The 26007-nt window shown below is 37.1% G+C and overlaps 1 pseudogene; it reads left to right on the plus strand.

The window, feature by feature from the left end:
* The first annotated feature begins 1630 nt into the window (after positions 1-1630).
* LOC138167557 (golgin subfamily A member 7-like) lies at positions 1631-25290 on the plus strand (annotated as a pseudogene).
* The last annotated feature ends 717 nt before the right edge of the window (positions 25291-26007 follow it).

Raw genomic sequence — 26007 nt, forward strand, 5'->3', positions numbered from 1 at the left:
CCATTTTACAGATGAGTAAGCTAATCAACAACAAATGACCACAGAATACAAATACTGCATCCTGAATGCATCTTTTTTTGTCCCAAAAAAGTCTAAAGTGCTAGAACAAGTTAAAAGTTTTATAGAATAGTAGCTATATCTCAAGATGTCGAGACTTGTAGTCATTACTATGAACAATCTGTCCAAGAGTTTTATCAGTACTTCTCTTCAGTTACCACATAATTGTCACACCCTGTTTTTTTTTTTTAGTCCAAAAGTTGGTTTATAACCTTCCACCACGTAATCATTGCATGGTATAATTCTGTTCATCATGCGGCTCACAAGGTAAACAGTGCAGTATTCACCCATGGCATGTGGATACACATTTATCTCTGGAGCACTGTAAGCCAGGAGTCTAGAATTCTCAGCGCACATGCATTGTAAGTATTCAATCTTCACATATATTCATGAATATTCCATGCATCCTAATCTTGCACCAAAAATCAGTTTAGTGATAAATGATTTTTAAATAAATCCAGTACAATTTTTTTAAAACTCTACTTAATGGTCACACACCACTTTTTTACAAAAATTTTGACGTAAAATCTGTGGCAATTATGCAGTGAAATGCAGTATGTTGTTGTTGAGTTGTGTCTGACCCTTTTTGACCCCATGGAATTTATTGTCCATGGGGTTTTCTTGGCTAAAATACTGGAATGGTTTGTCATTTCATTCTCCAGTGGATGAAGGCAAATAGAGGTTAAGTGACTTGCCCAGGGTCACACAGCTAGCATCTTAGGCCAGATTTGAACTCAGGTTTTTATGACTCCAGACCCAACACTATCCACCTAGCCACCTAGCTGACATCTTCTCTGCAGCTGTACTTCACATGAAAATATTAAGACAGCATCACCATCAACCAACCATTCAGCGAATTACCATCTATCATTCTATGACTGTGGGACACCCAAACTAGCACCTACATTGAGTTCAACTTGTCAGAAGCATTTGAATTGCCCAGCTCTATCACCAAGCTGAAAGATGCAGGAAGGATTATGTTCAATACCTCCTTCTGATGAGGTACAGGCTCTGGGAACCCCTTGAATTCTGATTGAATCTTCCCATTCGATGAGGCATTTGCATGAGGCCATAAGCCTTTCACTGTGGCTCTACCCAAACCTGTTACTAGTCTACCTCTCCTTTTTCCAGCAACTTCTCACCCTTAATCACTCATTTACTGGAGTCTGACCTCATTGACTCCTCCTGAAGACCCTCCCCAAACTCCTCCTCTAGACCACCCCTAGATGCCTCCCACAACCTTTCTGTATATAAGACCCCATCTTGCCTCCACGTGTGTGAGAGCACCATAGAATTTTCCAATACAAACCTTACAGATACCAAGGCTCCTTAAGAGTCTACCCAATATGGTGAACTTTTAATAAACTTTGCTTTTCTTTGGCTGAGAGAAGGCTTGAGTCTAATTCATTTGGCAGGACCCGGCGGTGTTGGTATTTTGGGGTCTTGTGCACCCCTAGCCCTAGACCTCATCATTTTATGATGACCCTCTATACTTCCAGCACCAGAGAAATACCTTTACTAGCAAAAACGTAATTGTGAATGCTGCTGCTTCTCAAGATAATCTCCTGATGCAATGCCTGCTTCTGCTCCAGCTTTGCTCCCTCTGGAAATAGCCTCTGCCAATATCTTGGTTCTACAGCTGTACCTAAGGATTCTAGCAGCTGCAGAGAGAAGGTTGATGCCAAGGACTCCTGGGGAGGACAGCAATAGCCACAGAATGGTAAGAGAAATGAAGGCTGTGCTTCATCGCTGACAGACACTGACATGGAGGGAATCAGACACAACTCCTTACCCTTGGTAGTCCTGAAGTGCTACACTGGGGACTAAGCACAGCCCTGGATGGTGTCAGCACCCTGAGACAAAGCTCCAATTGCCTCAAGCTAGTTGTCACTCTGCTCTGTTTTTGTTTTAGAGATAGCTAGGTGGCTCCTTGGATAGGGGGATGGACCTGGAGTCAGGAAGAGCTGAGTTCAAATTTGGCCTAAGATACTAGCTGTGTGACCCTGACCAAGTCACTTAACTTCTATTTGTCTTAATCCACTGGAAAAGGAAACAGCAAACCACTCCAGGATCTTTGTCAAGAAGACCCCATACAGGATCACAAAGAGTTGGACACAATTCAATAACTGAACAACAACAATAACTTCACCTAACTTTCCTTAGCTTAGGGCTTTGCATTTGGGTTGATACCTTGCTCTGTTTTTTTCTGCCTGGGATTCAAACTTAGCTACTTCCAAACCTGTCTGTTTCCTTTCCCTGACACCCCACACACGACAGTCACACACACACACACACACACACACACACACACACCCTTTAGCATATTTCTGTGAATTCTATAGACAAATCATGTTGGGCATCTCCAGCCCATCACAATTATATGTAGTGCATAATATAAATGTGTGTACATACGTGTCTTATCCCCTATTAGCATTTAGCCTCTTGAGGGTATTTGTCTTTGTATCCTCAGCACCTAACACAATGCCAGGCACATAGCATGAGGGTTAAAAACTAATAAACGCTTGTTGACTAATGATTGATTCAAAAGCCAAGGTGATTTCAAACAAACTCCCGCTTCAATACAATAAGAAAAGCAGTGCACTTGTGCTGACCCTCCCAAAATTTCATCTTCAGAGAACTAGAAAAACAATATTTTCTAGGCATGGCTCTTGATTATGAAACTCCCTTTATGCCCTAGGTAGCAGAGTGCCAGTATCATGTTCTTATGAGCACAATAAAAACATGCCTTTTTTAACCTGACATTAAATTGATTTTAAAGTTATGGTTATAGTTACTCTGAAGTATAATATTATGACATTTTAATGTAGGCCTCAGGGGGTATACTTACACATATGTTATTAACCAAACATATAGTTATAAAGGCTGTGAAATTCCAAACATTTTGGTCTATCTTTAACTGAAAATGAATTTTAATAACCCTCTATTTTAAGAAGGGGAAGCTAAATAAAACTGGTAAAACAATGAGAGTTACATTCTAAACATTTCTCCTCCCCACCTGCATGTCTCCTCCCTCTGTTTGAATAATGTTGATCCTTTAAAGCCCAATTCAGTCCTATATCTTCTATGAAACCTTCTCTGACTATTCCACAGTGATTTCTCCCTACTCTTGCAAAGGAATGAATAAAGCATCAATTAAGTGCTTACTGTGTGTAAAGAACGGTGCTAAGCCCTGGAGATATAAATAGAAAAACTGGAGAGTCTCTGCGCACATTCTAATGAGGATGATGATGTCTATGGAAAGCTATGGCTCCAAGTCAGATGGAAAGGCTTCATGGTCCTTAGAATTCAGTGGCAAAGCAAAAGATGATGCCTCTTCTTCAATGTCACTTCCACTGATAAAATCACATCCGTTTCTAATGTCAAGTCATTTTTCAGTGCTAAGGACTTGGGTGGTAAGAACTTTTTCTCTGGGGCTTTAGAAGCTTCGACTCTGTACAAGAAGGAACTGTGGGCAGGCTGTATCTCTGCTGCACTTGCTTCCCAGGAGGATGGCTGAGCTGGAAGCATTGCTCTTTCCAAGGTTCTTTGATTCAAGGTCCTAGACTGCATATATGTATATATGTGGGTATATGTGTACACATATATACACAAACATACAAATAAACACATGTGTGTATGCACACTATATGTAACATATCGTGTATCATATTATATATATATAATCTGATATATATGTACACACATTATATATCTATATATTCAAATAGTACTCATCCCAATATTCTGTTGAGTAACAGTAAGAAATAGGCAAGAAATGGTTAGGCCTTCAACAAGTCAGTCTTCTATTGCAGCAAAACCACCATAAGTCACTATAGCAGGCTACTGTAAGAACTCAGAGGATTAAAAATACTAACACTGGGCAGCTAGGTGGCACAGTAAATAGAATATCAGCCTGGAGTCAGGAGGACCTGAGTTCAAATCTGGCCTCAGACACATGACATGATTACTAGCTATGTGACCTTGGACAAGTCACTTATGCCCAATTGCCTTCCCTTACTCCATCAAAAAAAAAATACTAACCCTGAACAACAATGGTCCCAGGCATACATAAGGCACAATCACTCACTCATTACATATTTTATTATTCACTATTGCTTTACATTATCTATCTTGTTTCTTCAACCAGGCTATAAACTCCTTGAAGTTAGAGAAAAGACAATTAATCTCTCACAGCACAAAACACAGACTTAGGCACATACTAAATGCTAAGTAAGGACCTACTAATTCATTCTTCTCTCCAAAAGACACACTGTATTACTGATGGGTCACTATTATTTAACAAATATTAACAGCAATTTTCAAAAAAAACTCAGACTCTTCAGGTCACAGAAAAGGTTTTTCACTAAATCAAGGAAGTTAATGTTTTAGAATACTGTATATTCATCAAAGATGTAATTCCATAGAATTAACTATTAGTACAAATCAGGATCTTTAAATATTTTCCAATTTCCCTCTTAACAGGATTACCTGTCAAGGTTACCTTTTATCTTTTCCATTACTCATTCTCAATGTGAAATTGCCTTCCTCTCTTGCCATAACTGACCTGCAAATATCCGGCTTGGTCACTATTGATTGCAATATGTCATTATATTTTGTACAGATGGCAATTTATAGCTAAACCAGAAATTCTTCTGCCTGAAACTCCCAATAGTAACGTAATACATTTTCCCCTCATTTTCAAAGTCTATGTGGATATAGTATTCCATTTTAAACAGTAAAATATAAAGTAAAAGTTTATGATATGATCTCCTCTTTTATAAAATCTAAGTTGTACCTATGATTTATAAGTCTCCAAATCATATAAACCATTATTTACATTTCTATCATTCACCTTCCACAGATTCCTAATAAGAGACCTCAACTCTACCATGAAGATGACTCTCTATTCTTAAAGGTTATGCCTATTTGTAAATTCTAACAGTTTCTACCATGTTTTAAATGCTTGAAATATAGTTTCAGCAACAGACTCTTTCTGTTTTCCAACAGCCAGCCTAATTAATACAGAAAGGCTCATTTCTGGAAGACTGGCCCCTTGGTGATGAATTATTTGGCCATAGTAATCCAGGAAACAAAGAAAAATACAAAATGTCTTTCAGTCCTGTGTGACTCTCTTCCTCTTCTGAAGGGATGGTGTAGAATGGTGGAAAAGGGGAGAGAAAAGCTAGAGAATCAGAGTATTTAGACCATCTATAAATACTAACATGACTATTGATATCTAAATATGAAATACTGCTCCAAAAACCAACAACTTCCCCTAATACTAGAGTAATTGACTCTTAGCAATCTTGCCCATTTCACTGGAGATAACATGATGAAGTGGAAAGAACACTGGTTCCAGAGTCAGAATACTTGAGTTCAAATCCTGGCTTCAACATTGACTATCTATGTGATCTTGGACAAGTCACTAATCCTACCTGGGCCTCAGTTTCCTCACTTATAAAATGAAAGGGTTGGATGAAGTGACCTCTGACATCCCTTCCAGTTCTAAATCTATGGTCCTATGATTCTGTGATACTATAAAAGAAGCCAGGAAAGAAGAGGAAATCATAGCTTATAAAAAGAGATTAGACCTCCTTCATGCTGTGCTGACATGAAACGGAGAGCATATGGTAAGTAGGATAGGGACCTGGCCAATGAGCCTAGTCTTTATGGGCATGTGCAGAATACTTGACTGATGCGATTCCCTCCCTCCTCCCATCCCCAATGAAAGAGAATAGGGAACTTGCTTCCAGAGTCATGAAGACATGAAAAGGGAGTGAGATGGAGAGATTTCTAGTAACGTGTAGATAATCTATAACCGATTCCAGTCTTCTAACCCCACCTTGAAGAGAATCCTTTCTGACTTGCTGCATAGCCAAGAACCTGAGGCATTCAAAAAAGCTCTAGTTAAACAGAATCTGTCTTCCTGTAGGGAATCACTTCAGTAAGGAAAGGAGACAATGCTGTCGAGGTAAAGACTTCGGGCTAATCTCCATCCAAGGTTGGTATGTGACCCATGAATATGGACCTCAGTTGTTTTATTTTTTTTTACCATGGCATTTGTTCTTTCATTTGAGATTTTAAAAGTCTGAGACTACAACTTTGTGAGTTTTTAGAGGTCCAGAGAGTAAACCACCAGTAAGTCCAGGACTGGTATCTGTTCCAGGGTTTGCAGCCAGCAGGTCCAGCTTTGAGGACTCAAGGAGTGAGGAGCAACCTTTGGAACCCAGGCTGGAGATAGCTGATCATCCAGCAATGATGCCATAGTTGGGCCAATCCTATAGAGAAGTTATATTAAATCTGATACCCCTGGAAGTATTGGAGAGAAAAATGTTGCAATCCTATTCTTGCTTTATCTTTGAAGTAAAAACTACTTAACATCAATTGCATAAATGGAATTGAGTGTTTGTAACTGGGAACTTACAAGGAATATACCAGAATGGGGGGCTTGAGGTGATAGAGACCTCAGCCATTTGAGGGTACCCTTAGAACTCAGTAAGGCCAGAATATTTACTACATAGCTAAATGAAAAGGTAGTTCATAGACACTCTTTGTATAGATTAAAAAAGGAGTTGGTGATGTTCATTTTAATGGGCAGCTAAAAAAGCACTAAGAAATACAATTTCAAAGGACAATGATAAGAACTTGCAAAAAGACAACATTGAAAGTCATTTTAGGGGCAACTAAGTGGCCAGTGAATAGAGCACCAACCCTGGAGTCAGGAGGACCTGAGTTCAAATACGGCCTCAGCCACTTAACACTCGCTAGCCATGTGACCTTGGGCAAGTCACTTAACCCCAATTGCCCTTCAAAAAAAAAGGCAAAAAAATAAAATAAAAGTCATTTTACCATATACACAGTAATGACAACAATGTAAATGGAAAGAACTACACACCAAAAAGTCAAAAGTAAGTGTAACAAAATTAGAAAGATCGAGCAAGACTCAAATGAAGAGATGTGAAAAGACGCTACCAATCTATCCTTTGTGGAGGTGGGAGGTCTGTAAGTGTCACACACTGCACTTGGGGGTTTAGGGGTTTTTTGGACTTTTTCAATATATGGATTGCTTGTGATGTTTTTTTCCATCTCAAAAAAACCCAATGCTATTTGTCATATAGGATGGTTCTCTGGGAGGGGAGAGAAAGAGGGATACTTGGAATAGCTATAGTGATATAAGAACAGAAGATACCAATAAAAATATTTTCAAAAGGAAAAAAAAGAAAATCATCACTGCAACATCTGTTACAGAAGATGAGGAGGTGGAGAAATTTTGCCAAGACTCAATTAGAGCCTCCTAAATAAATCCTAGATGATTTCAACACAAAAGTAAATGTTGTGGTAAATAGCAAAAATACATAATGGAAAACATGGTTTAAAGTTGGGAAATAATTGAGTTCAATGACTTATAGACTACACAGATACTCCTTAAGCCCCCTAGACCCTCTGAGCTTTAGACCAGCCACATTAGCATGTGAAGAGGCCAGAAATTTGACTGAGAAGATGGAGGGGCAGCTGGATGACCTTGTCACCTAGGTTTGGCATACCTATCTCAATCTTAAAAAAAAAAAACAAACTAAACTTAAGGGCATTGGCTAATTCAAAGGATACTGATATTTGTTCCAAAGAGTTTGGTGTCTAGGACTGAGAATCTCCTCCTGGGGAGATGAGAGCCCAGAGTAGTCAAAAATGAAGAAACAAGAAAAAGCAATCATTTCTTTGGTTCTAGGGCAAGGATTTTTTGCCTTTTCTAAAAGAGCTAGAAAAACTTAAAATGTGGTCCAGGTGAGGTCAAAACAATTTTCATAGTAATACTAAGATTTTATTTGCCTATTAAAATATTTCTTCTTTCCCAGCTATATATCTGCATGAAGTTGTATTTCAACCAAAGCAACATATCACAACAGATTGAATTCAGAAGCAGATGTGATAATCCAGCTGTCTTCTATTAAGCCAAACATTAGAGAGATCTGCAAAAATGTCTAAAACTTTTTTTCTGCTTTTGGGAAATATAGTTACTTTTCTTTTTTAAAGTGCCACTTATACTAATATGTAATGGTTTCATGATTATCTCTAATGAATTAATAAACATTTTTAAAAGTTATCCATTTTTGACCCATATAAATAAAATCCCTTTGGAATCTTCAATAATTTTTAAGAGAATAAAGGGGTCCTAAGACCAAAAAGTTTGAAAATCATTCTACAGACTTTATACGTGGTAGCACCCTCTCTTTTCTGAGAAAGAGATAGCTGAGTATTTCAGCTGAGTTAGAAACTAGAGAAAGCTGAACAGGAGCCAACATAGAGTATGAAGTCAATAGCAAGCAGGCCTGGTGTGGGTAGAATGATGTTGTCTGTAGCAAATCCCAACAGCTCTGGTGCAGCATTAAAGACATGAGGTACCTTGACAAACATCTGCCCTGGCCAGTTATATCTCCTATATTTATGTCTTGTCCCCACATGTTCCCTATGCTTCTCACTAATGCCATGTGTATCTGTGAGAGAGTGCATTCTCTCTCTCCATAGTTTATGGAGAAAATGTTTTGTTGCTACTTTTCCTGCTATGCCATTTCATTAAATACCCACGCTTTGACCTGGTTATATCTGAGTTTTAAAGGCAAACCTACTGGATGAGGCTTGTGAACTATAGTTTTAAGGGATGTGGGTACACAAAATCCTTTGAGCCTAGAGTAACTCTGCTAGGCAACCTATTCTATAAGTTAAGAGGTTTCTCTGGGGAAAGGACCTATTTGTACAAAGATATTTGTAGTAATTCTTTTTGTGGTGGCAAAGAATTAGAAATTGAAGGGATGTCCATCAATTGGGGAATAGCTGAACAAGTTCTCATACATTATTGTAGTGGAATACTATTGTAGAAGAAATGACAAACAGGATGATTTCAGAAAAATCTGGAAAGACTTACACGAACTAAGGCAAAGTGAAGTAGACAGAACCAAGAAAACATTTTGTACACAGTAACAACAATATTGTACAATGATCAATTGTGAATGACTTAGCTAGTCTCAGAAATATAATTGTCCAAGACAATTCCAAAGGACTCATGATGAAACATGCTATCTACTTGCAGAGAAAGAATTGGTAGAGTCTGAATGAAGATCAAAGCATACTATTATTCACTTTATTTTTTTGTAGTTCTTTTTTGGTCTATGTTTTCTTAAACAACATAAATAATATGGAAATCTGTTTTTTCATGACTGCACATGTATAACCTATATCAAATTGCTCACTTTCTCAGAGAAGGGACAGGGGAGGGAAAGAAAGACAGAATTTGAAACTCAAATGTTTAAAAAAAACAAATGTTAAAAATTGTTTTGGGGGCAGCTAGGTGGTGCAGTGGCCCTGGAGTCAGGAGGACTTGAGTTTGGTTCTGGCCTCAGACACTTAACACCCACACACACACACACACAAAACAACTAGCCTTGTAACCTTGGGCAGGTTACTTAACCTCAATTGCCCCCCCCCCCCCCCAAAAAAAAAGGCAAAAAAAATTTGTTTCTACATGTAATTGGGAAAAATGGACTATTATTTTTAAAAAGAGGTTCTCCTTCTAAGAATAATGTTTTTAAAGGCATAAAGTAAAATTACTTAGGATTACAAAGGAAACTAATTATGTTAAAATACAGCTTTCAAAATATTTTTTTCAAAAACAGGTTCACAAAACCTGTGTTAAGAACCTCTGCTCTACACTGATGTATCATTAACTCTTTGAGAAGAGATGGGAAATAGTGGCCATGATGGGCACTAAATAGCCTCAACAAAAAAAATTAAATTGATTCTAATAAGCAGGAAATGAGAGATAACTGATGTGGGAGTCATTTCTGAATCTGTTATCTATTACAGTCAGGCAGCTGACTTCTTAGAGCCAAGATCAAAATCAATGCAAACTGAAAGGAAGAATAAAAATAAGAAGAGGATCCAGAGTGCAGTGGAGGCCACTCCAATATGATCCATTTAAATAAGTCTGTGTACTCCATTGGTATCCATTCAATGTACAGGTATCTAGAGGAAAGTATTCGGTATTCTCCTTGGAAGCTCAACAGGAAGACTAGGAAAATTTGCAAATGAAAAAGCATGGATCGGTTTCAATCTGCTCACATCAAAGAGATCACGGAGGACTTGAAGTCTTGATCATTCACTAATAGGGTATTTGTTATAACAAATGTTGGCCGTGGGTCCTGTCCTCCTTTTATGGTAACTGAATGAGTTTTCCCAAGAGTGTTTATTTCTCTGCAAGTCAATTATAAAAATGGTTTCATAATTGTAATCAGTAAAAAAAATATATTTTTGTCTGTATCATATTACCAAAGAAGTAAAGCCTAAACAAAAATCACATCCCCATAGGTCATAGATAAAACCAAAATTCAACATTGTTATTGATGAAGAGCCACACTTAAAAAAAAAGACCTGTCATGATTATTACCATGGTATATATCATTTTAGGTATTTCAAGAGGAATAATGTTGTTCAGTCACATTCAACTCTTCATGACCCCAACTGGAGTTTTCTTGGCAGAGATACTGGAGTGGTTTGCCATTTCCTTCTCCAGCTCATTTTAAGATGAGGAAACTGAGGCAAATAGGATTAAATGACTTGCCCAAGGTCACACAGCTAGTGTCTGAGGCCAGATTTGAACTCAGATCCTCTTGACTCTAGACCTAGTACTCTATCCACTGAACCACCTAGAAGCCTAAAGAAATAATAATACTTTGAAACACAGAATTAATATAATGCTTAATGATTTTCCCTTCTTTATAAAACTTCAAGGACTGTATGAATTATGAAGAATTGTACACAGCCTTTGAATCAATACACTGTATATATTTTTGTGTCTGCAAACAAGGTAGAAATTTTACCCTGTTCAATAAGGCATGATTCATGTTTCTAATGTGAAAAGTATGACCTTAAATCAGAGTCTATGACAATATGACCATAGTGATATTGAAGTATTGAGTGAGTCAGAGTCCTTGGTAGGAAATGTATAAAATTCCAGCACATTATCTCTTAATGTCAACCACTATAATAGTAATGAATAAAAGCCCTAAGCTCCAACAAATGATTATCTTTGACACTAAAAAGTTATAGATTTGATCTTAATTAATGAACTTACTAAATAGCCTTTTGTTCTTTCTGAGCCCTATCATCTTATGATTGATGATATTTGTGTATATTTGGGGGGGGGGAGGTTTGAGTGAACGTTTTTTGCTTGGCAGAACCTGAGGAAAATTTAGTTGTTTCTTTCATATCTATTTTATTTCAAGTTTATATAGCCACTTTCTTTTTCTAAAAACTCTAGTTTCTGGCATTTTCCTAATTTATACTTTATCAGGATCTGGGTTAGGAAGACAATGTAAAAAATGTGAATTTATCTACACTGTGTTTTCTAAGAAAATATGAATTGAAAATCATAACTGAAGCCAAATAGTACAAGGATACAGGTATAAATTCAGGAAGCAGTTCCTATAACAAGTCTACATTGAAGCAGATTTCTACCACAATGCATAACTCTGGGAGTACATAAGACATTTTTGCAAGTTCTATTCTATGAGAGTTCTTTGTTTTTCACTCTTCCTCCTCCCAAATCACTCAGATGCTTTCCCTTATTATTTCATCTTTCACTCTAGATTTTCCTGAAATCCACCTGCTTATCATTTCTTATGGAACAATAGTATTCCATTGCATTTATGTACCACAACATGTTCAGCCATTCCCCAATTGATGGTCATCCCCCTGATTTCCAATTCTTTGCCACCACAAAAAAAACTACTACAAGTATTTTTATACATGTGGTTGGCCTCCAGCTTTGCATCTCAACCTAGATGTGCTGTAGACATCTTAAACTTACCTCGTACAAAAATGAAGTCATTATCTTTCTCTTGCCCCAAACCTTCTTCTCTTTCTCCTTATTAATATCAGCCAATCAGTCAACTAGAATCTATACTGATTGATACTAGTGTCTTCCCTCTGACACTTGCTCCCGTTTTGTCCTGTAGATAACTTGTTTGTACATGTTTCTTATGTATTGTCTCCCACATTAGGGGAGCTAGATGACTCAATAGAGCATTGGGTTTGGAGTCAGGAAGAACTGAGTTCAAATCCAGCCTCAGACACTTCCTAGCTGTGACCCTAGGTAAGTCACATAACATCTGGTTGCCTCAGTTTCCTCATCTGTAAAATAGGGATGATAATAGCACTCACCTCCCAGAATTGGTGTGAAGATCAAATGAGATATTTTAAAAGCATTATCACAGTATTTAGCACATAGTAGGTTCTATCTAAATGCTAGTTATTATTATTGCTATTGTTATCATTTAATAATTGCTCGTTGATTTGATTTGACTTAACTTCTATTAACTCTTTGGGGTAACTTTAGCAGTCTAACAGCATCATTCAGTTTCCAAAAAAGACAAATATGTCTCCTCGTGATGGTTTATATTTAAGGAGATCTTAAATAAAGCTATAACTATAAACATGAACAAAAAATATATGATTTATCATCTTACATAGGGTTATTGACTTTAATTTTCACTGTGCCAAAACATCTAGATGAAAAGCTAATATTTAGATAAAAACTCAATCACCCAGATTTTTTTATGCATAACACCAAACCTCCAAAAGTCTGATGCAAAGAAAACATACAGACATTTGGCTGAATTTTTCAATTTTCTCCTAGGATATTTGATCAACATGTAGATGTAATATCCTAAGGAACCGACTAGCAAAGAGCTTAGAAAATTAATCTCAGTTTGCTCTTGTTGCCCAGGTAATCAGACCAAATATCATTAGATGAAATTGTAAAAAATCCAAGTATAGAGTAATAACACTATTATTCATTAAGTCCTTGTGTCTTTTATTATTCACTCAGTTAGTTTTGGAAATGGTCATTCATCCTCTCAGCAGAAATAGTGATTCATGCCAAGCGAATATGTATTTTGCTATCTTTCCACCTCATGGAGGAAGGATGGGCAACTAGAAAACTTTGGTGAACTGTTCATTTTCTATGCTTATTTTTACAAGAACAAGGAATCTGAATCCATGTCTATCAATCTATTTCTTCAGAGTTCCCGGAGAGACTGATAAAACGAAAATCTAGCTCATTGTGCATTATGGTTACTGTTTTTCTTTTAAATAATTCTATGGGAAAATTCTAGGGTGAGAATCTAGCCCATTATCTGTAATAGTTGAAAAGCATAAATGTACCGTAAAGTGACACCACACATATAACTATATAAAAACTATAAGAATAGATAAACAAAATATAAAAAGCATATTTTAGTCTTTATTACTTAGCTGAAATATGCACAGACACATTCATTGTTTCTACAATGCCTATAAGTTATTATCTCTGCATTGTTTTTAGAACTAGGAAAAAAACAAATGCAATATTGATTATCGCTCCCTCTGAGACCATATAAAACATTCTAATATGCTGGCAAAGTTAATATTTTATTAAAATAAGAGTTATAATTTATACAATTACAACTCAAACAGGTTGCATTTTGGAAATATTCTGCTTTGTCTTATGTTTATGATATGCAATTTTCCTTTATGTCTCTGTCACTCCTTTCCTCTCCCCATTGTTACTTAACATTTCAATTTTTCATTTCCACTTCCATTCTTCAAAGAAAACACAAAGTACCAAATAATAACCATTTTCATGTTATTCTATAAATAATACTTTAACAGTAATAACATATTAAGTAATAGTTTAATGGAGTCTATCTTATTGATATATTAAAGTTTTCTTAAAATATAAGCCTGATGCTCATTAGTTATGCAGTGCTATTGGGCCGTTTCAATATTGTAGAGAACATTATATCACATTAAAATGATATTTGTGTTTTGCTTGTAATAGGACTTATTAAAGTTATTTACTTTTAAAACACCTCATCTTTCCATTTTTGTGATAAAATGAGAGGATTTATTTTTCCTTTATAAAATCCCAGGGTTGGACGGAGCCTCAGAAGTCATGGAGCCTAGTCGTTACCTAAGCAAGAAACCCTTCAACATCCTATCCAGTAAATGGTCATCCAGATAAGGCATCGCTGCTTCCCCAGAGAACCCATCCTACCTGTTGTGCTATCATTGTTCAGTTGTTTCAGTCATGTCCGACTCTCTGTGACCCCATTTAAGGTTTTCTTGGAAAAGATGCTGGAGTCGTTTGCCATTTCCTTCTCCAGTTTATTTTACAAATAAATAAATAGGGTTAAATGACTTGTCCAGGTTCACATAGCTAGTGTCTGAGGCTGCATTTGAACTTAAATCCTCCTCACTCCATGGCCAGTACTCTATCCACTGTGCCACCTAGTTGTCCCCCATTCTACGTATAAATGGTTCTAGATGTAAGGAAGTTTTCATACATCCAGTCCAAACTATCCTCCTTACAACTCCTTCCTCCAATTTGTGCCCTCTAGTGCCAAATCAAAAAAGTCTAATTCCTCTTCCCTGTGATTGCATTTCAAATGCCTTTAGACTGCTTTCATCAGAGATGGATTTAGGTCAGAGTACGTGGGGTTTTGCTTCAGGATGCCTAAATATATAGGGTGATCTCTCCTGCCCCAGGAGGTTGTCATGTATAGGATAGTTGGTGATGCCAGATATTGTTAGGGCCTATCCAAGCCCTGCACCTGCTGTATACTGACCTAAATCACAAATGCAAGGAAGGCACTCTAATAAATGAAGTACTAAGGGAAAAGCCCAGAATGAATGTTAACTTGTTCACTGAACCTTCTGCATGCTTTAGAAGCTGTGACTGGGTCAGGAAAATCAAGAGTTAAATCAGCCCGTGAACAAGCTTTGGCACCTTAATTTTCTGTATGAGCTCATGATCACCTGTACAGGAAGTTTCTTAGATATCTAGCCAAGGTTATGAAAAACAGGCTTCTGTCTCTATGAAATTTGGTGATGTCAGATGTCAGATAATCTCTCCACTTTTTTTTTAAGCAATTGGGGTTAAGTAACTTGCCCAGGTTTACACGGCTAGTTTTTGTGTGTGTGTGGGTGTTAAGTATCTGAGGCCGGAACCGATCCCGGGTCCTCCCAACTCCGGGGCTGGCACTCTTACTTACTGTGCCACCTAGCTGCCCCAATCTCTCCACAGAAATGGTCCTCATTGCAAACACTGCAATGAAAAGCATTAATTTAGATGGAGAAATAGCCAAACACCACAAAGGGCACTGTCCTCTTTCCCAAACCATGTGTCTAATGTCAGTAAATTCTTATAGCTTGTTCTAACTTCTGCTCTAAATTCTCTTCATATTATTTTCTGTACTCTTCACTTCTACTAGTACATTTCAAAAAAAAAATTTTAGATACAAAATCCCTGTAAATTTAAGTTATCATAGAGATTTTCATCTATATTATAGGTACATATTATTTTTCTTCGAAGCTTATAGCCCTATTCATATTATCTGCTGGGCCTTTGCCAGAGTACTGGGCAAGGGGACCATCTAAGGTATGAGAACCATTATCAATATTAAGCATTTTTTGCCTTATCTCCTAGTAATCTTAAGCAAGGTATAGACCTTTGTTACAAAAACCATCCCTTCCAGTTATTCAATTCCCAACATCCAAGGCAAGGAAAAAAAGAGTTTCAGAATATCTTAAGTCAGTCACTTAACACTCATTCATTAAGTGCTTGTCATATGCCAGGCACTGTGCTAAGTGTTAGAAATACAAATACAAGGAGAAAAACAAATGCCTGCCCTCAAGGAGCATACTAATGGAGAAAGACAACATATAAAAGGAAGCTGGAAAAAGAAAGAGGGAGAGAACTGGCATAGAGTAAGTGCAGAAGTACACCCTGAAGAAGAATGAAACATGGCTGGGCTGGGTGTCCTCCTTAAATGGAGATTGTGTGAGGCATCCAAGTAGAGGGAGAGGTCAGAAAGGTAGAGAGTACTTCCATTGTGTGAGTGTCAGGATTGTAGCTAGGCCTTGGCGGGGGGGGGGGGGGGGAATGTATTGTTAATGTATTTTTTTCTTAATGGAAAGATCTTTCCCATCCATTAATGGGCCCATGTGACCTGCTTGAGTCATATGGAAGCCTAAGTCACATGAGTCTGTGGTGGGAGGAAGCAGCTTGCCCAGTGGGTTGAGCAGGAAGAGGCAGAGATGGAGGAGAGCCCAGAGGAAGTTGGTCAGAGTAGTTAGAGCTGAGGGAGAGAGAGGAATCAGGCAGCAATCTGTGAGTGTTCATTTGTGGGAAGGCCCTAGCAGGGGGAAGGCTTGGGGATGGCAATGCCCCCTGAATTGTTATTGTGTATAGATTTCTTTGTGGCTATGATGGATTTGGCTATCTGGTTTTGGGATTCAGCTTTCTGGTGTCTGAATAAATGTTTTGGTTCTGTCTTCCATTTGGAAAATCTGTTATATTTTGTGACTCAGAATTATGCCAGCATATACATAGACTCAGTAGGCCCTGTGAATATTGTGTTGTCATTACAGGGGAGAATGGAATAAGCATTTATAAAGCACGTACTATGTACCAGGTGCTATGCTAAGTGCATTGTAAATATTATCACATTTGATCCTCACAATAATCTTGCAAAGTAGGTGCTGCTATTATTCTTACTTTATACATGAGGAAAACTGAGACAAGAAGAAATTAAGTAACTTGTTCAGGGTCACACAGCTATTGTAAAGACTGCTAAGAATTTTGTTTTTTTAAGGACCATAGGAGATATCTAAGCCTCATTGTGTGACGCAAAGTACTAAAACAGCCCAGAGCATGTTAACACTGGGGGATAGGGGGTAGGGTAAGAAGGGAGGTGCATATGTTAATATTCAAGTAGATATAATTACTTTAAAAAGAGAAATTTTTGTTGTTGTTCAATCAGCTGTGTTCAATTCTTCATGATCCCATGCAGCATAATACACCAATACAGTCCATGGGGTTTTCTTTTCAAAGATACTCTAGTGGTTTGCCATTTCTTTTTCCAGTGGATTAAGGAAAATAGAGGTTAATTGATTTGCCCAGGATGGTGTGTCAAGTAGGTGTGTGATGTCATATTTGAACCCAGGTCCAGTCTTCTATTCACTGAGGCATTTAACTGCCTCCTAAAGAGAAATTACTTTAACATATATGTGTATAGGAAGCTCAGTTCTTACCTAGCTCTTAGTCATTAAAGGGTATGGACCCAGAAAAGCTGAGACCCGGGAAAGTCTTTAATTTAGAAAGGCCAGGGTCATTCATTGAATCTTGGGCCATCACCAGTCATCATGACCTATGTTTTGCCACTGGACTCCAATGACTCTAGAAGAGAGAGTAAGGTTGATGACTTTGCACAGCTCTGTCTCAGTTAAATCAAATTCACACACAAGTCAAGACATCACCCTCATGATGTCATTGGTCCTCTTAGAGAATGAAGGACAGACAACAATGAGTGTCCAAGGTTGGATTTGAACTTAGGTCTTCTTGATTACAGACCCAGTACTCTATTCACTGTGCCACCAGCTATCTTTTGGCATGTAGAGGAGGTCCAGAATGTTGTCTGGAGAGGCTTTGATTTTAGTATTCTGACCAAAATACCTCAGCAAAGGGAGGTTTAACAGAACAAATAGTAGGAAGATTGTCAGTAGAATCTATAGTACAGTTGAGTGAGAAGAGAACTTGGGTCACAAACTGAGGGAATAATCTACCTAGCTGCCACTGGTCCATTGCCACGCCTGTGTGACCTGCTTTGTTTGTAGCATCTGGCCTGACTCCCTTTTCAAAGAACCACCACAAACAGCCAAAGAACTCCTTTAATGACCAGTGGCCCTCTACCTGCTCCACCTTCCACACATTCTCACTTCAAAGTTTACATTTATGCCCATGAAATTTCATCTTATCAAGCTTTTCCCAGTGTTCTATCACCATCTTTTGGTAGTCTGACTTTTATCTTTCAATGTGTCAGTAACCTCCATATCCAAACAAGTGCAATCTCTTACCAATTCCCAAGGAATTATAATGTAACTCCTCCATAATTTCCCTACTTTCCCAGTATATTGGAAGAGAAGGAATACTATCAACTTCATGGAGCCTTTTGGAACCCTCTTAAATGAAAGCATTCTCATCCCCCACTCCCAATAATAGATGGTCTTTTAAACCCTTTATGTGACAGTCATTCACCTGGCTCCAGGATTCTTCTACCAGATTATGTTTCTCTATATTCATTATATTCATGATTTTTACAATATATTTTTCCATTAAATTCATGTAGCACAATTTATTTAGCCATTTCCCATTGATTAGCATCCACCTTATTTCCATTTCTTTGCTACCACAAAGAGTGTTGCCATAAGTATTTTGGTGTATATGATCTCATTGGGTTATAGGCCTTGCAGTGGAATCTTTGCCTTAAGGGGTATGAACATTTTACATACTCTTTTCACATAATTCCATGTTGCTTTCCAGAATGGTTGGACCACTTCTCAGTTCCAACAACAATATATTAGTGTGCCAATAGTGCACCTGTCCTTGATGACTGGATTTGTGATACTCACTTCCCTTTCCAGACATTTATTAACAATACCTAGAACTTTTCCTGGAAGTAAAGGTAAGTTCATTGGCCTATAACTCACAGACTTCATTGTCTTTCTTTTCATGAAAAGCAGGACATTTGCCCTTTTCGAGTGGGAATTTGTGGGAATTTTCTCATTTTCCACAAACTTTCAAAGGCTGACTCTGGCTCAGTAAAAATGTCGTAGCTAACATTTATATAGTACTTTACAAAAGTTTACAAAAAACTTTACATATATATTATCTAATTTGATCACCACCATGACCCTCTGAGGTAGGTGCTATTATTATTCCCATTTCACAGATGAGAAAACTGAGGGTGAGAAAATTTAAGTGGCTTGGTCAGGGTCACACAACAAGTAAGTGTCTGATTCAAACTTACATGTACCTGACTTCCAGCATTCTATCTCTTTTGCCACTTAGTTACCTCTCATCTAGCATTTTTTCCTAATCTAGGATATAGTTTTTCTGGCCTTGGTAACACTCATAACTTTGTAAATAGATTGAATTCTTAGACAAGAAAGGAAAATTGAAGGAATAAGCATAGAAAAAAGGAAACAAGCTATTGCTTTTTACAAATGTGATGATTTATTTAGAAAAGTCTTAGAGTCGACTAAAAATAATTGAAACAATAAATTCAAAGAAGTTGTAGGATAGAAAATAAATCTGTATAAATCATTAGTATTCCTGCATATCATCAACAAAAACTAACAGGTAAAAGGAAGAAAAATTCAATTTAAAATAACTACAGAATTTATCAAATACTTGGAAGCCTATGTGCCAAGACACCACCAGGAACTATCTTAATCCAATTACAAAACATTCTTTTCAGAAATATTTAGAGAATTAATATTTGGATTGTAATTAATTAGACTAATTATATTAATTAGATAAATAGGTTAAACCAATATAATAAAAATTATGTTAGTTAAATTAATTTACTTATTTAGTGCCATATCAAGTAAAAACTACCAAAAGATTACTTTACAGAAGTAGAAAAACTAATTATAAAATTAATATGGAGGGAGTAAAAGTTAGTAATCATGGAAAATGTAGTCATGGGGAAAATCAGAGGTCTATCTGCCATATCTCAAACCAAACTTCAAATCAATAATCACCAAAAGTATTTGATATTGGCTAAAAATTAAAGAGGTTGACTATAGAACAGATTAGATACAAAACACATATAAGTAAACAAACATTTAGCATAGTATTCAGTAAATTCCTAAACCCCACCTACTGGGGTAATGATACAGTATTTGATAAAAGCTACTGGGACAATGGAAAAGTGATCTGGCAGAAAGTAGGTATAAACCAACATCTCACACTATATACCAAGATAAATGCCAAAAGAAAGCATGATTTAGACATAAAAGATGATATAATAAACATATTGGAGGAGCAAAGAAGAAATATATGTATATGTGGCTAGGGAAGAATCTATGACCAAACAAGGGATAGAGGATCACAAAAGAGAAAATGGAAAATTTTGGTTTGTAAAAGTAAAAGGTTTTCACACAACCATATCTAATGCAGTTAAAATTAGAAAGGAAAATGGTAAATGGCAAGTTTCTCCAATAAAGGTCTTATATCTAAGATATATAAGTAGCTGATTCAAAAGTCTGAGAACAAAGAATCATTCTCTAATACACAGATCAAAGGACATGAATAGGTGATTTTCAAAGAAACTCAAGCTTCCAACTACCATGTGAAAAAAATTTTCTAAATTACTACTAATTAGAAAAATACAAACTAAAGCAACCGCATTTCCTTCTCACACCTACCAGATTAGCAAAGATGACAAAAAAAGAAATTAACAAATGTTGCAAGAAATGAGTGTAAACATGCCTGCTAATGAATTAGTGGTGGAACTGTGAATTAGTCCAGTCATTCTATAAAATCATTTGGAATTATACCCAAATGTCACTAAACTACGCAAATCCAAAGATACCACTACTAGGCCTCTACCCAAAAAGATCAAAGAAAGAGGAAAAGGATGAATATGTACAAAAATATTCATGGCAGTTCTTTTTGTAGTAGCATAAAACTGAAAGGTAACTGCCTATTGTGAATCAGCTAAAGAAATTATGATGTATAAATATGGTGGAATATTATTTCACCATAAGCAATGACAAAATGAAGTTTCAGAGGTAACCAAGAAGGTCTCTATGAATTAATGCAGCGTGGAGTGAGCAGAAACAGAATAATTTATATAACAACTGCAACATTTTAAGAAAAGTAACAGACTTTAGAACGCTGATCATTGCACTAACAAGCCGCCATTCCAGAGGACCAAAAAGGAATCACGCTATCTATTCCTTCCAAAGAAACAATACATTTAATGAGACATATGTTTTTGGACATGATCAATACGAAAATTTGTTTTGCTTTGGCTCCTCGTTTCTCACCTGGCTGTAATATTCTGGAACTTCTCTGACTGAATTCTTTACCAGGCCCCAAGAAGCTCACTATTGAGAAAGCACCATCATCCTGCAATATCCCATCAGGCTTAGTACTCCACCTCTTCACCACCTTCTGTCCCGATGGTGGAGGGGTAGAGCCATGAACTCCAAACTCAGTGCAAAACATCTCTTCATTTCTCACCTGGCTGCATTACCATGCAACTTCTCTGACTTTTCCATCATACCTTTTCCTGTCACCCTTTCCTCTACTCCCTCTTTTCAGCTTCCTTTTTTGTATAGTCTTCTCCTCTAGGGCAGTGATTATGTTTTTTCTTATTTGTATCCACAGCACTTAACATTGTGTCTGATACATAATAGGCATTTAATAAATGTTTATAAATTGACATAGCTATGCAAATTTGTTATCAGGCTCTAATTTCTTTTTATTTTAATTGTTCAATTGGTAAGCAGTAGAAGAAAGAGTAGGTAAATGCTGGGTAATAATAAAAGTAATTTTTAAAAGTAAATAGATTTAGTTGCATTATAGAATGGATTTTGAAAATACAACAACAGTATATTTTTCTCAAAGAAACATATCTGACACCAGATGGAAGAATATACTAAAATTTACCATGCTACAACATTTCAATCCAGAAAATTTGGAATTTCAATGATGAAATCTAACAAGCATGTTTTGAAATCAGAAATTACTGAGAAACAAAATGGACCATACTTAAAGTTGTCATGGATCAATTGATTTTCTCAACCAATTTTTGGTGTTTATGCACCACGCAATATAGCATTCCAGTTTACAAAAGAAAAGTTATCAGTTTTGCAAAACTAGACCATTATTAACAACAAATATCAAAACCTCATATATACAAATAATATAAAAATTAGGCTACAAAAAGTGCTGAAAATTATTTTATGGAAGTATATGTATTTAATAATGATCAGGCAGCTAGATGGCTTAGTGGATAGAGCACTGGGCCTGGAGTCAGGAAGACCTGAGTTCAAATCCAATCTCAGAAACTTACCAACTGTGTGACCCTGGGCAATCACTTAACCCTGTTTGCCTCAGTTTCCCCATCTGTAAAATAAGGTGGAGAAGGAAATGACAAACCACTCCAGTATCTTTGCCAAGAAAACCCCAAAAGGGGTCATGAAGAATCCCTTACAACTGAAACGACTCAACAACAAAGTATTTAATAAAGAGTGAGTTTAATACATTACAAAACCACACAATCTGAGTTGGAAGGGCCTTTAAAGGCCATCTAGATCAAGACTTTTTTGAATGAGAATCACCTCTACAACGTATGAGACAAATGGTTGTCCAGCCTTGGCTTGAAAACATCTAGTAGGAAACACCTCTATCTCTCAAGACTGCCCAAAACTAAAGGGGCATTAGGGAGATGGTAGGGTTTTTCACAATACAACCCCAAAGGAAGAGAGCTTTGCTGTTTTCAGATACACATAATACAAGCCAGAAAGTGAGCTGTGTGACTAAAGAACATATGACTCTTGCCTCCTTAGTTTACCTTTTGTGGGAGAGGAAGGGGTATCAGATTAATTTGCTTGGTAAGCCAGAGAGGATCTTGGAATAGCTAATGCCAAGTTAGTTATCTATAACTGAGGATTCTAATAATTATCCAGACAAAAGAGCTTTAAAAAAAAAAGACATTCTTAACCCGGAGATACTCTGCCAAGATTTTGTTAGTTTGATGACTGTTCATTTATTCGACTATGTTAGTTCAAAGACTATGACTAAAGCTGCTCTTAACGGAAAGCCCTTTTAGCTCCTTTACCTTAGCAGACTAGAACTGAGGTGGCTAAGGAGTAGCCATGAAAATATGATGCAAAAAGCTGGTAGCAGGGACCAGTGTCCAGCAGAAACCATGTTGCCATGAAACCAGCAAAACAAAGCCTTGCTGGGAAGATATGCCTTAAGATACTGTCACCAGTATGATAAATGGCTACCTTTCTTACCTGGACAGGATCATGGAGCTTTTTTCAGTGATCAATTCATGGCAATGTGTGGAACATAAAAAGTACATTATATAGGGACAGTCACACCATGAAGAAGGAAAAATCTTTTGTCATATATGCTACAGAAATCATTACACTCTTGGTATAGTTTGGTGCTCATCCATAAGATTACTGGATTTGTTATTGTTGTCAGAGAACTTCCTCATCACCCAGTAGATGGGAAGATCGGGAAAAAAATAAAATTAGAATTTTGCCTCTGATACTATTTACTGTATCTAAATGAAAATTGTGGAGTCAGTTGATTGTCATTTAATGAAACTCGTTTTCTCCTTTCTTTGCCAATAAACCACAAGGGGAAGAAAGAACAGCAGGACTGTTGAAAGTGGATGATACTGTCCTTCTAAAAGACTTGGGTGGTGCTGCAGTCTTAAAATAATGACTTGTTACTTTGTGCCTTGTGCCCTGGACTCTTGTGTCCCTTGTCTATATTCCTCTTTTCATGATCCTTACCTGTGCCTAGTTGCCCTCTTGATGATATTTGTATTTGTGGAATATGGCTAGGTTTGTGGATGGAATATTCTGCTGTGACTTTTCTTGCTATGCTATTTCATCAGATATCTTTACTTTGAACTCTTTGTGCACTCCGGCTGTCTAGAGGGGAAAAGCAAACACTTTGGTACAAGTTCTCATGAGTTATGGTTTTAAGCAGAGGAGAACCCAAAGAGTGCATTCAACCTACTGGGGTAGCCATTCTGTTCCTAGAGAACTTAAAATCGAATTGGGTTGATAACAGTACCATTCAATTAAAAATTATTATATACTTAAAACAGGCATAAATAAATAAGGAATATAAAGAATCAAATCAAATCCCCCATAATCTCCAAATTATTTGCATTTTGCTCTAAGGGGAGGGGGGAAACAGATATAAAAACAAAAAGGAAGCCAACTACAGTTTCTGTGTCTCTTACTTGTAAGACCTTAAGAATTTTCCTTCCAGTTCCTTTATTTAGTGTATATGTTAGTTTTGGTTTGCTTTTTTCACTCTGTATCACTTTATATTTCTTTCCATGTCCTTTTGTATTCTTCATTTTTTTAAATTTTTATGACACAATGGAATTATAGTTCTACCATCTCCCAATTATTGAACAGGTAAGAGCATACAGTCTTTTGCTTTTATGAATAATGATGCTATGAATATGCTTTATCAATAGGTCTTTTTTCAACCATTTAATAGCATCCTTAGGATATAGTCCAAGCAATGGGATCACTGGGGAGGGTTACATTTTATAGCTCTTATTTTCCAAATTGTTTTCCCAAAAGCCTGCAACGGTTCTCAGTTTCATCAGCATCAGTATAGTGTACCAGTTTCTCCACAATCCTACCAACATTGAATTTTGTTGTTTTAAATTCTTTGCCTCACATGTTTTAATTTGCAGTTCTCTTATTATTAGAAATAAGTAGGTGGCAGGTCGGTGTTTCCCTGGACGGGGAGTGGGGAAGGCGAAGCAGCAGGAGCCCGTGTCCGGCAAGGTCTTCATCCAGCGGGAGTACAGCAACTGCACCTGGTGCCAGTTCCAGACCAAGTTCCCCAGCGAGTTGTAGAACCGGCTTTGATATCATCCACCCAAGTGCCAAAGTAGGACACTAATAGTTCACCCAAGTGTGTGAAGATAAAGTAGTGAGATTGAAATTCCTAGATTGACCGGCAGCAGTTTGAAGAAACAGTTCGTACTCTAAATAACCTTTATGCAGAAGCAGAAAAGCTTGGGGGCCAATCTTACCTTGAAAGCTGTTTAGCTTGTTTGTATGACGGCATGTACTGTCTTTTTGTGCATGGAAACACATTATGAGAAGGTTCTGAAGAAAATCACCAAATATATTCAGGAACAGAATGAGAAGATTTATGCTCCACAGGGCCTCTTTCTGACAGACCCAATTGAGAGAGGACTTCGTGTTATTGAAATTAACCATTTATGAAGACAGAGGCATGAGCAGTAGAAGATAAACCATGGAGTCTAAGAGTCCGTCTCAGAATGGGACTCTCTTCTGTCCACTGGCCAACTGCAGAGTGTCCCCTACCTCCTCTCCAAGCATCATTCCTTTGTATCTGCTGCCAGAGCCACGGTGCCATTCTACTCCAAGGACTAACTTTCTAAAATTCCGCTCCTGGGGTGACATCTAGTCACTCAGCATCCACTTTGTGTCTTTAAACTGTGTAGGACTCTGTAATCTTTGTAGTTATTTCTGAGAAAATATAATGAAGCATTTCACTTTTTTAATTCAAAACAATTAAATAAAATGAGCTGTGTAAATCAGCCCAATTCAAAATCCATTTCTTATCTGCCACCAGGACTATTGGTTCTGCTCAGTATTTATGCTGTCATCTCTTCCAGGTGGTTTGTTTTTTTTTTTATTTCAGCAAGTCATATCCAAGTTTGGTTTTGTTTCCCCTGAATTGAAGAATGCTTTTTCTTCCGGGCATGATTTTTGTTGAGGGGTAAGCTATGCCTGTGGCCTGCTGACACATCTCCCAGACCTCAAGGAACTCACAGGATTGCTAGAAGATCTGTTTCTACTGTTAGTTTCTCATACTGATGCTCATTGGAAAGATAATGTATAATGCTATTTGTTTTTAATGTAGCACTTATTACTAAGTGAACCAGTATTTCATGTGATTTCCAGTTACCTTGATTCTCCTTGGAGTATTTTATATCATTACTGCATTGCCATGAACGTTGGGAGGATCTAGTATATGTTGCTTGTTTTGTTAAAACTATGTAAGCACAATAAAGTGGATGCTAAACCATCAAAAAAAAAAAAAGAAATAAGTAGGTAAGGTCACATGACTATGGATTTCTGAAGGCTGACCTTGGAGTCAGGAGGTACTGGCTCAGAGATTGACCTCAGATACATACTCCTGGCTTTGAGGCTTTGGATTAATCACTTTACCCCTCAATGCTCCAGGCAATCTTCTAAAGTTAAATTGCAGACAAGTGGCTGATCTTTTCGCTAAGAGGGTTTTCCCTATGTCAGTGAACTCACAAG

Source organism: Petaurus breviceps, unplaced genomic scaffold, assembly GCF_028583685.1.
Source record: "Petaurus breviceps papuanus isolate PSGF00001 unplaced genomic scaffold, PetGlider_PUasm1.0 229, whole genome shotgun sequence".
NCBI classification, from domain to species: Eukaryota; Metazoa; Chordata; class Mammalia; order Diprotodontia; family Petauridae; genus Petaurus; species Petaurus breviceps.